Source organism: Tachyglossus aculeatus, chromosome 2, assembly GCF_015852505.1.
Source record: "Tachyglossus aculeatus isolate mTacAcu1 chromosome 2, mTacAcu1.pri, whole genome shotgun sequence".
NCBI lineage: Eukaryota > Metazoa > Chordata > Mammalia > Monotremata > Tachyglossidae > Tachyglossus > Tachyglossus aculeatus.
The window spans coordinates 103,750,222-103,767,389 of NC_052067.1; positions in this window are offsets into that span (position 1 = coordinate 103,750,222).

The window sequence follows — 17,168 nt, forward strand, 5'->3', positions numbered from 1 at the left end:
ATTCCCTTTGCAGCCTCTGAATCTTTTCAGCTATGGATTAACTGAAAGAAAAGTTTGAACAAAAAGTGGAATGGGATTGACTGCGCCTTCCAGGATACTGCCAGGACAGTCCTGTTTATTGTTATATTGTACTCTCCCAAGCGCTTGGCACAGCGCTTCGCACATAGTCAGTGCTCAATAAATACGATTGAATGAACGAATGAATGGTGATGGATTCAACCACAAGTCCCACCCCAGGTTGGCTCCTGAAACCCAGCCTGGCTCGGTGCCATGGGGTGAGGACGACTGCTTCCACAGTTTAGCTCCTTCCCCTCCACTCTCACCGTGTGGCTGGGAAGACTTTGTGGGCAACCCTAAGCACGCCTCAACATTTTGTAAATGCTCCTCCAAAATAATTATCAATCAGTGGTATTTACTGAGCATTTACTGTGTGCAGGGAGCACTGTACTAAGCACTTGGGAGAGTACAGTACAATAATAATAATAATAATAATAATGGCATTTATTAAGTGCTTACTAAGTGAACCCCTTCCTTCCTCTCCCCCTCGTCCCCCTCTCCATCCCCCGCATCTTACCTCCTTCCCTTCCCCACAGCACCTGTATATATGTATATATGTTTGTACATATTTATTACTCTATCAATCAATCATATTTAGTGAGCGCTTACTATGTGCAGAGCACTGTACTAAGCGCTTGGGAAGTACAAATTGGCAACATATAGAGACAGTCCCTACCCAACATTGGGCTCACAGTCTGAGATCCCTCTAGACGGTGAGCTCTTCGTGGGCAGGGACTGTCACTGTTTATTGCTGTATTGTACTTTCCCAAGCGTTTAGTACAGTGCTCTGCACACAGTACACGCTCAACAAATACGAATCCTCTTCCCGGTAGGCTAGGATAGTTGCTCCCGTAACGGTCCCGGCGCTTCCCCCCATCAAAATGAACCTGTCGAGTTTTCAGGCCTATTTAGCGGTCCCCGGTTCGGTCCTGTCCCGCCCCGTCCCGGAGGGAATCCCGGGTCCCGGGGCTGGGCGCAGGCCCAGGGAGAGGGGAGAGAGGAGGAGGATGGTGGGAGAGGAGAGGAGGAGGGGGGGGGGGGCGGAGATGGAGGGAGAGGAGGAGGGGGAGGAGAGATGGAGGGAGAGCGGGGGGGGGAAGAGGGGAAAGAGGAGGAGGGAGAGGAGGAGGGGAGGAGAGATTGAGGGAGAGGAGGGGGAAGAGGGAAAAGAGGAGGAGGAGGGAGAGGAGAGGAGGAGGGGGGCAGAGATGGAGGGAGAGGAAGGGGAAGAGGAGGGGGAAGAGGAGGAGGAGGAGGAGGGAGAGGACAGATGGAGGGAGAGGAGGGGGGAAGAGGGGAAAGAGGAGGAGGAGGGAGAGGAGGAGGGGGAGGAGAGATGGAGGGAGAGGAGGGGGGAAGAGGGGAAAGAGGAGGAGGAGGAGGAGGAGGAGGAGGGGAAGGGAAGGGAAGGGAAGGGAAGGGGAGGAGAGGAGGAGGGAAAGGAGGGGAAGAGGGGAAAGAGGAAAAGGGGGAGGGGAGGAGAGGAGGAGGAAGAGGAGGGGAAAGGGGAAAGAGGAGAAGGAGGGAGAGGAGGGGAAGAGGGGGAGGAGAGGAAGAGGGGGAGGAGAAGGGGAAGAGGGGGGAGAAGAGGAAGAGGGGAAAGAAGAAGTGGGAGGTGGAAGAGGGAGGGGAGGAGGGACAAGAGGGGAGAAGAGGGGAAAGAGGAGGAGGAGAAGGGGAAGGGGGAGGAGAGGAAGAGGGGGGAGGGGGAAGAGGGAGGGGAGGAGAGGGTGGAGAGGAGAAGTGGGAGGGGGAAGAGGGGAAAGAGGAAGAGAGGGAGGGGGAGGAGAGGGGGAAGAGGGGAAAGAAGAGGAGGGGGAGGAGAGGAGGAGGGGAAGGTTGGGGGGAGGGATGGGAAAGAAGAGGAGGAGGGAGGGCGGGCGGGCGGGCAGGCAGGCAGGCGGGGCTCCATCCCCCTCTGCTGCGGCCCGGACCTCCCGTCCCCCAATCCCCGCCCCCGAGGGCTCTTACCGGCCGGGCCAGGGCGGGGGGCGCGGGGGCCGGGCGACGGGGCCAGACCCGCCAGGGAGCCCCCCGCACCCCGCAGGAGCTGGAGGAAAAGCAGAAACAGCAGGAGGAGGGGAAGAGGTGCGGGGGGGAGTAGAGGGAGGAGGGAGGGGCAGGTGGGAGGGGAAGAACAGGAGGAGGGGAAAAAGAGATGGAGGAGGAGGAAGAAGTGGGACGAAGGAGGAGGGAGAAGGGAAGGAGGGCGAAAGGGAAGGAGGAGGGAGAGGGAAGGGAGAGAAGGGGGGAAAAGGGAGGGGAAGAAGGTGGTGGGAAAGAGGGGAGGGGGAAAGAAGGACCGGCGACAGGTACCGTGTACAGAGCACTATACTAAGAACTTGGGAGAATATAATAAAATGGTTCAATCAATCATATTTAATTATAAACTCTGTCTACGCTGTAAGCTCATTGTGGGCAGGTGGACGTTTCTACCAACTCTAACAAATTGTTACATTGCACTCTCTCACGCGTTTAATAATAATAATAATAATAATAATGGCATTTATTAAGCGCTTACTATGTGCAAAGCACTGTTCTAAGCGCTGGGGAGGTTACAAGGTGATCAACCTGTTGTTGGGTAGGGACCGTCTCTATATGTTGCCGACTTGTAGTTCCCAAGCGCTTAGTACAGTGCTCTGCACTCAGAAAGCACTCAATACGATTAAATGAATGAATGAATCAGTTTGTCCCACAGGGGGCTCACAGTCAATCGCCATTTTACAGATGAGGTAACTGAGGCACAGAGAAGTTAAGTGACTTGCCCAAAGTCACACAGCTGACAACTGGCAGAGCCAGGATTTGCACCCATGACCAATGACTCCAAAGCCCATGCTCTTTCTACTGCGCCACATTGCTTCGCTAGTACGGTTTAGTACAGTGGCTCCACACAGCGAGTGCTCAATAAATAAAACTGATTGATTGAGTGTTTATTGTGTACTGATCACTATACTAAGTTCTTGGAAGAGTACAGTATAACAGAGTTGGTAGACACATTCCTTGCCCACAAGGAGTTTACAAGATCTAATGTTCTTGGTCAGCATTGCTTGATCTTTCTCTTTACTGTTCATTTTTACTTCCTTCAGATGACCAAGATCCTGACCCCAGGAGTGAGGAAGATAAGCTGAGACTCAGAAGACCTGACCCGGTTCTTATGTTGGCTTGCTGGACAACCTTGGACAAGTCACTTTCCCTCTCTGGGCTTCACAGTTTCCTCATCTATAGAACGAAGAGAAAAACACCTGTCTCTCACAACCCCACGGACTTGGGAGTCTGAGGACCTGGGTTCTAATTCCAGCGTTGTCAATTGCTTGCCATGTGACATTGGGCAAGTCACTTAACTTCTTTGGGCCTCAGTTTCCTCAACTGCACAATGGGGATTCGATCCTACTCCCTCCTCCTGAGACTGTGAGCCACATACGAGACAGGGACAGTGTCCAACCTCATTGATTTGTAGCTACCCAAGCACTTAGAACAGCGTTTGACACAACATAGTAAGTGCTTAAAAAGGACCATATCAAAATCCCTCACAGGATGACATGAGGACAAAATGAGACAATGGATTTTAATGTACTTGGGCAAAATTCAAGGGATTGTTTTATTGGTGTAGGATAACAGCAAGAAATTACCACTGAGATTACAGAGAAATGAGGAGGAGAAATGCTTTCTAAAGGCATTGAATTCCCCAATTAAATGGTGTTATCAAAACTAATTGTAAAAGCAGGCACAGTAGTAAGTGCCTTCATGCATGGGGTGCTGGGTCCCAGTTCCTGTATAAAGCGTATGAGGTTGACACAATTATTCTTTTCTGTAGAAACAAGCTATCCAGCAACAAGAGTGCTAGAAACTGGAAGGACAGATCAAGAGGATTCGGCTAGAATGCGCTAAAATAGGATAACAGCAGTTAGAATGAAGACACACAAAATTTGGGGTGCCCTTTTTAAGGGTATTTGTTAAATGCTTACTTGGCATCAAACACCGTTCTAAACAAGGGAGTAGGTACAAGTTAATTAGGTTGGACACAGTCCCCGTTCTACATGGAGCTCAGAATCTAAATTGGAGGGAGAAAGGGTATCTAATCCCCATTTTATAGTTGAGGAAACGACCACAGATGAGTTAAGTGACTGGCCCAAGATTACACAGCAAACTCTGGGTCAGATTAGAACCCGAGTCTCTGTCTCCCAGGCTCATGCTCTTTCCACTCAACCATGCTGCATATATCGTCTCTTTAAAGACAGAAGCTCACTCTCACAAGGATAGCTTAATTTCTAGTACAATATGGGCCCATCTAGGTCGACATTTTTGCTGAAATCTCGGGGACTGAGACATTCAAAGTGGGAAAATCCTCGAGGGCAAACACTGTCCTTGACTTGGGTTGTGCATAATGTGCAGGGCTGAACACCCAGTGGGAGTCCAGTACACCCTTAAGAAATATTATTCATGAACAATCCCAAGACTGCATGACTTTTCCTTTTCTCTCGGTGACTTTGAGAGGCGGGGTTAGAAGGGAAAGTAATTTTGGGGTTAAAACCCCCAGCATCTGAGACATCTGAGTCCCGAATGCAAAAAGTCTTGTATGAAGCCCAAACCAGCCTGGACAAGAGTAAGGGTAACTGGGATCCATTTAGGAACGTTCCTTTCCCTTTCAAAGCCCAACTTGCCACAGTCGCAAGAGAAATGAGCAATGTTTGGTAACAATAACAATAATAATGATAATAATAGTAATAATAAAAAGGACTTATTATGTGCCAAGCAACAACAGACAAGTGGCAGAGCTGGGATTAGAACCAAATTGACCCCCGGACCACATCATTCCCTGGGCCTGGAATACCCTCCCTCCACACATCCGCCAAGCTAGCTCTCTTCCTCCCTTCAAAGCCCTATGGAGAGCTCACCTCCTCCAGGAGGCCTTCCCAGACTGAGCCCCCTCCTTCCTCTCTTCCTCCCCACCCCCTCGCCCTACCTCCTTCCCCTCCCCTCAGCACCTGTATATATATTTGTACAGATTTATTACTCTATTTTACTCGTACATATTTACTACTTATTTTGTTAATGATGTGCATATAGCTTTAATTCTATTTGTTCTGATGATTTTGACACCTGTCTACATGTTTGGTTTTGTTGTCTGTCTCCCCATTCTAGACTGTGAGCTCGTTGTTGGGTAGGGACCATCTCTATATGTTGCTGACTTGTACTTCCCAAGCGCTTAGTACAGTGCTCTGCACACAGAAAGTGCTCAATAAATACGATTGAATGAATGAATGAATGAATGAATGAATGAATGAATGAATGAATGAATGAACCAAAGGCCTCTAACTCTCAGGTCAGTTCTCGTTTCACTAGGCCATGCTGCTTCTATGTTCATCAACATCCATGCCCCCGGATCCTTGTTGAACCAATCAATCAATCAATGTTATTTTCATTCATTCTTTCATTCATTTATATTTATTGAGCGCTTACTGTGTGCAGAGCACTGTACTAAGTGCTTGGAAAGTACAATCTGGCAAAAGATAGAGACAATCCCTACCAAACAATGGGCTCACACTCTAGAAGGGGAAGACAGGCAATAAAACACATCAAGTAGACAGGCATCAATAGCATCAGAAGAGATCAATGGAATTATAGATATATATACACATCATTAATAAAATAAATAGAATAATAAATATGTACAAATATACACAAGTGCTGTGGGGCGGAGAAGGGGGTAGAGCACAAGGAGGGAGTAAGGGCGATGGGGAGGGGAGGAGGAGCAGGGGAAAAGGGGGGCTCGGTCTGGGAAGGCCTCCTGGAGGAGGTGGGCTCTCAGTAAGGCTTTGAAGGGGCCAACAGAGGTAGTTTGGGGGAGAGCTTACTGTGTGCAGAGTACTGAATTAAGCTCTTGGGAAAATTCTATACGATAGAGTCTGTAGACGCGAACCCTGCCCTTGAGAAGCTTACATTGTAGCCGAGGAGACAGAGTTAAATAAATTACAGATAGGAGAAATAATGGAGTATAAGGGTATGTGTAAAAGTGCTATAGGGCTGTGGGACTGTGGATGGGGTGAGTAGCAAAGTGCTCAAGGGGTACAAACCCAAATGCATAGGTGACACAGAAAGGAGGGCGAATATGGCGGGGAAATAGATTAATGAGGGAAGGCTTTTTTTGGTGAAGATATGACTTTAGTAGGGTTTTAAAGATGGGGAGAGAGATGAACTGTCAGGTACAATCAATCAATCGTATTTATTGAGCGCTTACTGTGTGCAGAGCAATGTACTAAGCGCTTGGGAAGTACAAGTTGGCAACATATAGAGACGGTCCCTACCCAACAGTGGGCTCACAGTCTAAAAGGGGGAGACAGAGAACAAAACCAAACATACTAACAAAATAAAATAAATAGAATAGATATGTACAGGTAAAATAAATAAGTAAATAAATACAAATAATACAAAGCAGGGAGGGAGTTCCAGGACGGAGCGGGGATGTGAGCAAGGAGTCGAGGATGGGAGAGATGAGATCGAGGCACAGTGAGCAGGTTATTGTTAGAGGAGCGAGTTGTTAGCGGGACTTGAGCAAGTTAGGTAGGAGGGGGAGAGTGCTTAACCCATGGGGGACACTTCATCCAAAGAACCATTTCCTGGACAATAAGAGACTCTCTGTGGAGGAGGGGATGGGTAGGTCCCTATAGAGAGAAAGGGGAGGGAAGCCAGCTGAGCCTTCCCTAGGGTTGTGCCAGCCTCTGGCCAAACATTTGGTGGATTATTGTGAGTCTGGGCCGGTGACTAAGAGCAGAAGGAGTAAGCCATTCCCCACAGAGTAGGCCTGGAACCAAGTGGTTCTCGCAGGAGCTGAGGAAGGGGAGACGGGGCTCTATGACACAGAACCTGGGGCAACTAGAGATCCCAGCCACAGTGCTAATCAATCAATCAATCAATCAGGTTAATTGAAAGCTCACGTGTCACAGAACCTGGGGCAACTAGAGATCACAGCCACAATGCCAATCAATCATCTCTATATGTTGACAACTTGTACTTCCCAGTAAGCGCTCAATAAATGTGATTGAATGAATGAATCAGGTTTACTGAAAGCTCACTGTGTGCAGAGCACTGTACTAAGTCCTTGGGAGAGAACAATACAACAGAGTTGGTAGACAAATTCCTTGCCCACAACGAAATCACAGCCTTGAGGGGCTAGCGATAAATCCTAGCCAAGGGAAACTGACCGTCTACTGTAATGAAACAGTAGCACCTCAAGGACATTGCTGTTCCTCTAATCAGAAACCTTCTCCCTCTCTAGTACCTTGTGGGCAGGATCATGTCTACCAATGAATCAAGCAATCATATTTTATTGAGCACTTACCGTGTGCAGGGCACCGTACTAAGTGCTTGGGAGAGTACAATAAAACAGAGTGGGTAGACACGTTCCCTTCCCACAATGAGCTTACAGTCTAGAGGTTACCAACTCTGATATATTGTGCTCTCCCAAGTGTTCGGTACAGTGCTCTGCACACAATAGTAATAATGATAATAATAAGTAATAATAACAACAATAATAATAATGGCATTTATTAAGTGTTTACTATGTGCAAAGCACTGTTCTAAGTGCTGGGGAGGTTACAAGGTGATCAGGCTGTCCCCCGGGGGGGCTCACAGTCTTAATCCCTATTTTACAGATTAGGTAACAGGCACAGAGAAGTTAAGTGACTTGCCCAGAGTCACACAGCTGACAACTGGCAGAGCCGGGATTTGAACCCATGACCTCTGACTCCAAAACCCGCGCTCTTTCCACTGAGCCACGTGCAATTCAATCAATACACCACATTAATTCATTGAAAATGTATGCGGAAGAACCGAAAACAGTGGAAAGATTAAAGTTCATCTAAAAAAACTGATAAAAGCTACCACAACCCTCTCAGCGGCTCTGTTATTTTCCACGTGCACTAATTAAGCATCTTTAAAGGTCTGTGGATTCATTATAGGCTGACCTCAGGGCCAAAGGCAGATTTTCTGAATATCTGTCATAGAACTCGGAGACTGTTACCTCAACAACGGAAAATTCAATGAGCTTGGCTGATTGTCTGCCTAATGTGCTAAGAACAAATCTGAGAAGCAATAAAAATGTAATAATAAACCAGTTCCCATTTGGAGAAATTCACAGGCGAGACCCATTTCAAACCAGCCTTGAGGTAGAATCACACACATGTACACAAATAAGCTCTGTCTCTGCTTAATGTTATTTGAACGGGACACTTAAAATCACATTGAGGAAAATGTGACTCACAATTAAAATTTTACATTGTACTTTAGCCTGCCAGATTTGTTAGTGGGTTTTTCACGGCTACTCATTATAAATAACGACTCTAAGGCACGTTCTGTAACTAGAGCACGTTAACGGAGAGACCATTTTGTTCCAAAGCTACTCTCTGCACACGAGCTGAGGTGCTGATTTGGGCCTTTTTTTCCCTTTGGTTTTTCTGCTGCTCATCTTGGCACAGAGCAATAAAATGAGTAAATGGAATTTGGAGGGAAATGGAAGCTACAGCTGCTGCTCATTCAGAAAAGGGTCTAAAATTCAGCTCTGATCAAAATACCTTTTTTCCTCCTCCCTTCAGACATCTGCACTAGCAGAGTGACTTTTAGACTTGCAAAACAGAACTCCTAACTCTATTATTTCATTTTCAAAGACAATTTCCAATGTGTAAAACGATGCTGCACTCATGCCTAGAAGGATATGGACAGTCAGGGGTGCCTTAAATCCATAACAGCCAGAGGGGCTCCCCCATAGCTTTTAAAGCTGAATTCTCAGTCTCATCATCAACATCATCAATCGTATTTATTGAGCGCTAACTGTGTGCAGAGCACTGTACTAAACGCTTGGGAAGTACAAATTGGCAACATATAGAGACAGTCCCTACCCAACAGTGGGCTCACAGTCTAAAAGGGGGAGACAGAGAACAAAACTAAACATACTAACAAAATAAAATAAATAGAATAGATATGTACAAGTAAAGTAAATAAATGAATAAATAGAGTAATAAATATGTACAAACATATATACATATATACAGGTGCTGTGGGGAAGGGAAGGAGGTAAGATGGGGGGATGGAGAGGGGGACGAGGGGGAGAGGAAGGAAGGGGCTCAACCCAGGTCTCTGAGAAGGCCTGAGAGTTTCTAACCTGTGCCAAAATTGCAGATTTTTAGTATGCTGGCTCTTTCAGTCATACTACCTACCTCTTCTAAAATCCCTGCTCATTTTTCAAGCAGTTCTGTTCATCTTAGGATGGATGGAACTGAGAGAGAGAAGGAACAGAGAAGGGCCCCAAGACGATCAAGAGGAAGGAAAAGATTCTGAGTGAGGATGAACTGAAGAGATGACAGATGGGAGGGGTCACGATTAAATTTTACAGCGTGGTTTAGTGGAAAGAGCACGGGTTTAGGAGTCAGAGGTCACGGGTTCTAATCCCAGCACCGCCACTTGTCTGCTGTGTGACCTTGGGCAAGCCACTTCACTTCTCTGTGCCTCAGTTACCTCATCTGTAAAATGGGGATTAAGACTGTGAGCCCCAAGTGGGACAACTTGATTGTGTATCCCCCCCAGTGCTTAGAACAGTGCTTGACACATAGTAAGCACTTAACAAATACCATAATAATAATAATAATTATTATTATTATTATAGAATCATGAAGGATGGGGTCGGGGCACAGATGGAATTATTAACCAAATCTTACTCCACCAGAACAAGTGGACACTTACGGAAACTTGAAAGTCGGAAGTTCAAATAAAGCTAAGGAGACACAAAGGGTGGTAAACACATGTAATTCATTCCTTCAATCAATCAATGGTATTTATGGAGCGTTTACTGCAGGCAGAGCACTGTACTAAGCACTTGGGAAAGTCCAAGACAACACAGTTAGCCGACACATTCCTCGCCCACGGTGAGACGATAGGAAACATGTAAGGTTTTCAACTCAGAATTAGAGCTAATGGAAATGATTTCTGCTCATTAGCCTAACTAACGCCATTTAGCAGGTTTCATCATTCTCAAAGAGAGACAGAGAAAGAAAAGGTGGAGTGGCACATAAAATCAAAACTCGACTCTGCTCAATTAGACTCCCACCACTTCTTCTGTAGCTCTTAACATGACTTCTTGAGTGCATTAGATCAGATCTTAATTCTGTTTGAATTTCTAATTAATAATAATAATAATAATAATAAATTTTCGTATTTGTTAAGCACTTACTATGTGCAAAACACTGTTCTAAGTGCTGGGGAGGATACAAGGTGATCAGGTCATCCCATGTGGGGCTCACAATCTTAATCCCTATTTTACAGACGAGGTAACTGAGGCACAGAGAAGTTAAGTGAGTTGCCCCAAGTCACACAGCTGATAAGCGGTGGAGCCGGGATTTGAACCCACAACCTCTGACTCCAAAGCCCAGGCTCTTTCTAATAGGGGGGACCCAGAACTGAGTTTTGAAGCATCCCTACAGTTGGAGGGTGGGAGGTAGAGGAGGGGCCTGTGAAGCAGACAATGACGGAGTGGTCAGGGAGATAGGAGGAGAAACATAAGAGAACTGGTTTAGTGACGCCAAGGTTAGATAATATTTCCAGGAGAAAAGGGTAAAAAGGTGAGGAGCAGTGTGGCCTAATAGAAGGAGCACTGTCCTGGAAGTCAGGAAACCTGGTTTCTAATCCCAGCTCTGCCAGTTGTCTGCTGTGAGACCTTGGATAAACCACTTAACTTCTCTTTGCCTCAGTTTCCTCATCTGTAAAATGGGGATTCCTTCTCTCCCTCCTACATAGTCTGTGAGCCCCATGTGGGATACGGACTGTATCCAACTTGATTAACTTGTATCTACCCGAGCATTTAGAATGGTGTTTGACTATGGTAAATGCTTAACAAATATCATAATAAGGTGATCTCCTACTACCATTTAATACACACTTTTCTAACCCCAACATATATTCTGTTCCTCTGACTCATCTGTCATATCACGAACCCCTTACCCACGTCCTCCTCTGAACCTGGAATTCCCTCCCCTTTCTTATCTGACAGGCCACCACTTTCCCCATCTGTAAAACCTTCCTAAAATTACATCTCCTCCATGAAGTCTTCCCAGACTAAGCTCTTAATTTAACCACCTTCCCCTCTGCAACAACTATGAACTTTTTTTTTTTGGTGGTATTTGTTAAGCGCTTACTATGTGCAAAGCACTGTTCTAAGCACTGGGGGGATACAAGGTGATCAGGTTGCCCCACGTGGGGCTCACAATCTTAATCCCCATTTTTTCCAGATGAGGTAACTGAGGCCCAGAGAAGTTAAGTGACTTGCCCAAAGTCACACAGCTGACAATTGGCGGAGCCGGGATTTGAACCCATGACCTCTGACTCCAAAGCCCGGGCTCTTTCCACTGAACCACGCTGCTTCTCGGCCATAATATATCTTATATATATAGTATATATATATGCTATATACTAAATATATAGTTATATATATTTATATGGCCATAACTTGGCCATAATATATCACTTAAGCACCCCCTACAACATTTATGTAAATATTCTTATATGCTAATAATTTATTTATGTCTAATTTAGTTTAATGTCTGTCACCCCCTCTAGATGGTAAGCTCCTTGTGGGCAGACATCGCCTCTACCAACTCTGTGGTATTGTACTTTCCCATGGACATAGTACAGTGGTCTGCATAGAAGTAAGCATCCAGTAAATACTATTGATTGATTGATAGTTTTAGATTATAGAGCTAGTCACGGTCCTTCAGATAAAGACTTCATGGATTTTTCCTTCTTTCATTTGCAGGTCAGACTAGGTGCTGCCCATTTTGGCAAGGGTGGAGCAGGATGGGGAGTTAGAAGAATATTTACAAACCAGACAGCAGGACATTTGCTAATCAATGGTATTTTTTGAGCACTTACTGTGTGCAGAGCAATCAATCAATCGTATTTATTGAGCACTTACTGTGTGCAAAGCACTGTACTAAGCGCTTGGGAAGTACAAGTCGGCAACACATAGAGACAGTCCCTACCCAACAGCGGGCTCACAGCCTAGAAGGGGGAGACCGAGAACAAAACCAAACATACTAACAATATAAAATAAATAGAATAGATATGTACAAGATAAATAGAGTAATAAATATGTACAAACATATATACATAGCACAGAGCACTGTGCTAATGCTTGAGAGAGTACACTATAATAGTGTTGGTAGATACTTTCCCTGCCCACAATGAGCTTTCAGTCTAGCTGTTCATTATTAGTATTAGAAAGTGAGTAAATATAAAGCACTTATACACAGATCAATATAATATTTATAATATAAAAATGTGCGTGAACACTGTTTACATGCACTGCTTTTTAAAATTCTCAGTCAACTACTCAATTTTCCATACTCTTGCTGTTACCATTTGTAGCTTTTTTTCCGCTTCTGCTCCCACTATTTGTAAAGATGTTTTTCTGCTTTAGGCCCCCACTGGATTTTAAACTCCTCACAGGGAGGAGTCTAGTGAAGTAGTTCAGGGAAATAGCATAGCCTAGTGGAAAGGACACAGGCCGAAGAGTCAGAGGACCTGGGTTCTAATCCCAGCTCTGCCCCTTGTCTGCCGTGTAATCTCGGGCAAGTCAAGTAGTAGTAATAATGATAACAATAATAACAGTGGTATTTGGTAAGCCCTTACTCTACACCAAGCCTAGTACTGAATGCTGGGGTAGAGACAAGATAATCATGTTCCGCATGGAGCTCACAATCTAAGTAGGAGGGAGAACAGATAGTGAATCCCCATTTGGCAGATGAGGTAACTGAGGAAGTGAAATTACTTGCCAAAGATCACACTGCAGACAAGTGGCAGAGGTGGGATTAGAACACAATCCCACAACTCCCAGGCCTGTGTTCTTCCCACTAGGCCATGCTGTTTCTCTTAAGCACTTAACATCTCTATGTCTCAGCTACCTCATCCATAAAATGGAGATTAAATTCTCCTCCTTCCAATTTAGACTAGTGAGCCCCATATGGGGCAGGTACTGTGTCTTACCCTCTCAAACGTCACCAATGACCTCCCGCTTGCCAAATCCAATGGATCATACTCTGTCCTAATCCTCCTCGACCTCTCAGCTGCCTTCAACACTGTGGACCACCCCCTTCTCCTCAACACGCTATCTGACCTTGGCTTCACAGACTCCGTCCTCTCCTGGTTCTCCTCTTATCTCTCCGGTCGTTCTTTCTCAGTCTCTTTTGCAGGCTCCTCCTCCCCCTCCCATCCTCTTACTGTGGGGGTTCCCCAAGGTTCAGTACTTGGTCCCCTTCTGTTCTCAATCTACACGCACTCCCTTGGTGACCTCATTCGCTCCCACAGCTTCAACTATCATCTCTACGCTGATGACACCCAGATCTACATCTCTGCCCCTGCTCTCTCCCCCTCCCTCCAGGCTCGCATCTCCTCCTGCCTTCAGGACATCTCCATCTGGATGTCTGCCCGCCACCTAAAGCTCAACATGTCGAAGACTGAACTCCTTGTCTTCCCTCCCAAACCTTGCCCTCTCCCTGACTTTCCCATCTCTGTTGACGGCACTACCATCCTTCCCGTCTCACAAGCCCGCAAACTTGGTGTCATCCTCGACTCCGCTCTCTCATTCACCCCTCACATCCAAGCCGTCACCAAAACCTGCCGGTCTCAGCTCAGCAACATTGCCAAGATCCGCCCTTTCCTCTCCATCCATACCTGCTACCCTGCTCATTCAAGCTCTCATCCTATCCCGTCTGGACTACTGCATCAGCCTTCTCTCTGATCTCCCATCCTCGTGTCTCTCTCACTTCAATCCATACTTCATGCTGCTGCCCGGATTATCTTTGTCCAGAAACGCTCTGGGCATATTACTCCCCTCCTCAAAAATCTCCAGTGGCTACCAATCAATCTGCACATCAGGCAGAAACTCCTCACCCTGGGCTTCAAGGCTGTCCATCACCTCGCCCCCTCCTACCTCACCTCCCTTCTCTCCTTCTCCAGCCCAGCCCGCACCCTCCGCTCCTCTGCCCCTAATCTCCTCACCGTACCTCGTTCTCACCTGTCCTGCCGTCGACCCCCGGCCCACGTCATCCCCCGGGCCTGGAATGCCCTCCCTCTGCCCATCCGCCAAGCTAGCTCTCTTCCTCCCTTCAAGGCCCTGCTGAGAGCTCACCTCCTCCAGGAGGCCTTCCCAAACTGAGCCCCTTCCTTCCTCTCCCCCTCGTCTCCCTCTCCAATCCCCCATCTTACCTCCTTCCCTTCCCCACAGCACCTGTATATATGTATATATGTTGTACATATTTATTACTCTATTTATTTATTTTACTTGTGCATATCTATTCTATTTATTTTATTTTGTTAGTATGTTTAGTTTTGTTCTCTGTCTCCCCCTTTTACACTGTGAGCCCAATGTTGGGTAGGGACTGTCTCTATATGTTGTCAATTTGTACTTCCCAAGCGCTTAGTACAGTGCTCTGCACATAGTAAGTGTTCAATAAATATGATTGATTGATTGATTACCGATTATCTTGTGCCTACCCTAGCACTTAGTATAGTGCCTGGCACATAGTAAGTACTTAACAAGTACCACTGGAAAAAAAAGTCATATCTTTTCCTTTTGTTGTATTCTCCTTCGCTACAGTGTTTTTCTCAGAATAGGTACTCAAACAATTACATTGGATGATGGGTGGAATTTTAAAAAAATATTAAAAATATTAAAAAAAGAGCGATGACTGTTTAATGAGGTAGACAAATCTTCCAGTAAACCTATAGGTTTGAATGTGGAGCCTTCTTCCACATTTTCTAACCAACTTTAACTGCCTGGTACCTGTGTGGATGCCTCTGATCATTCGGATAAACTGCCAGAAATGAAAGCTCTGTTCTGTACGGTCTCCCCATCATCATAAAAGAACACAAATCTCAAATCTATTTTCACGCTCGTGATAAAGCAAACATTACTCACCTATTTGCATGTGACCAGAATGCTGCTGGAATAAAGTGGTTTCATTTCTAGCAAAATGGATTGCAGACCTGACTGAGACCAGGTCCAGATGAGCTGTGAAGGAAGGGAAGGAGGAGGTCAGGGGGAGATGAATCGGAGTCCTTAATTACAACGGTACAAGTGGCCTAATGGATACAGCATGAACCTGGAAAGACTTGGGTTCTAATCCCGGCTCTGCCACTTGTCTGCTGTATGACCTTGGGCAAATCGCTTCACTTCTCTTTGCCTCAGTTACCTCATCTGTAAAATGAGGATTCATTCATTCATTCAATCATATTGATTAACTGCTTACTGTGTACAGCAGCACTGTACTAAGTGCTTGGGAAAGTACAACAATAAACAGTGACATTCCCTGCCTACAAAGAGCTCACAGTCTAGTGGAGGGGGGAACAGAAATCAATACAAATAAACAAATAAAATTACAGATACATACATATAGAGAAGCAGCGTGGCTCAGTGGAAAGAGCGCAGGGTCAGAGGTCATGGGTTCTAATCCCGCCTCCACCACTTATCAGCTGTGTGACTTTGGGCAAATCACTCAACTTCTCTGTGCCTCAGTTCCCTCCTCTGTAAAATGGGGATTAAGACTGTGAGCCCCACGTGGGACAACCTGATTACCCTGTATCTCCCCCAGCTCTTAGAATAGTGCTTGGCACAAAGTAAGTGCTTAACAAATACCAAAATTATTATTATTATTATTATAAGTGCTGTGGGGCTGAGGGGGGCAGAGGGGGAGAGCAAAGGGAGCAAGGCAGAGCGATACAGAAGGGAGGGGGAGATGAGGAAAAGTGGGGCTTAGTCTGGAAAGGCTTCTTGAAGCAGGGGAGAGTAATTGTCTGTTGGATTAGAGGAGAGAGGGCGAGCCAGGCCAGAGGTAGGATGTGTTTCCAGGGGTCAACGGTGAGACAGGAGAGATCGAGGCACAGTGAGAGAGATGAGTTGAGGATCATTCCAAGTTTTTGAGATAGGGAGGATGGTGGTGTTTATAGTAATAGGAAATATGGGGAGAGCAAGGTTTGGGTGAGAAGATGAGGAGTTCTGTTTCATTCATTCATTCAATTGGATTTACTGAGCGCTTACTGTGTACACAGCACTGTACTAAGCGCTTGGGAAGTACAAGTCGGCAACATATAGAGACGGTCCCTACCCAACAACAGGCTCGTTTCAGACATGTTAAGTTTAAGATATCAGCAGGACAGACAAGCAGAGATGTCCTGAAGGCAGAGAAGAGATAGACTCAGACTGCAGAGAAAAGAGAGGTAAGGACTAGAGAAGTGGATTTGGGAATCATCTACACAGAGATGGCAGTGAAAACCATGGAGCGTATGAGTTCTCAGAGAGTTGGATGGAAATGGAAAATAGAAGGGGACCCAGAACTGAGCCTTGAGTCACCTCCACCATTAGAAGGTGGGAAGGAGAGGAGGAGACTGCAAAAGAGCCTGAGAAGGAGTGACCAGAGAGGAAAGTGGAGAATCAGGAGAGGACAGTGTCAGTGAAGTCAACATTAGATAAAATTTCCAGAAGGGGGAAGTGGTGCACAGTGTTGAAGGCAGCTGAGCGAATGAGGAGGGTTAGGATGGAATAGCGACTGTTGGATTTAGCAAGAAAGAGATCTCTGATGTCCTTTGAGAGGGTACTTTCCATAGAGTGAAGGGGGTGGAAGCCTGGTTGATTCATTTTTTTGTGCAGAGCCCCTGTTCTGTGAGATGGTTGCATGTCTCCTCAGAAGGTGAAGTCAAAAAGCTATTAAGAATTTGAATCCGGGACTGACTAGAAAAAGCACTAAACCGAGTTCATGGTACCTACTTTGGAAAATGAGTCCCGTAGCTTATTAGGGTGATCTTAGCTTAGCTTAGATTGGGTGATCAATATCAACATTAACCTCATTCATTCATTCATTCAATTGTATTTACTGAGCGCTTAGTGTGTGCAGAGCACTGTACTAAGCGCTTGGGAAGTACAAGTTTGTGCCCTGCTGATCATGCAAAGTGGCAGCCTGTGTCAGGCTTGATTTTTATCCTCATAAGAATAATAATAAGAACACCAAAAATAATAATAATAAAAATAAAATAGTGTTCATCAAGGGCTTACTATGTTCCAAGCACTGTAG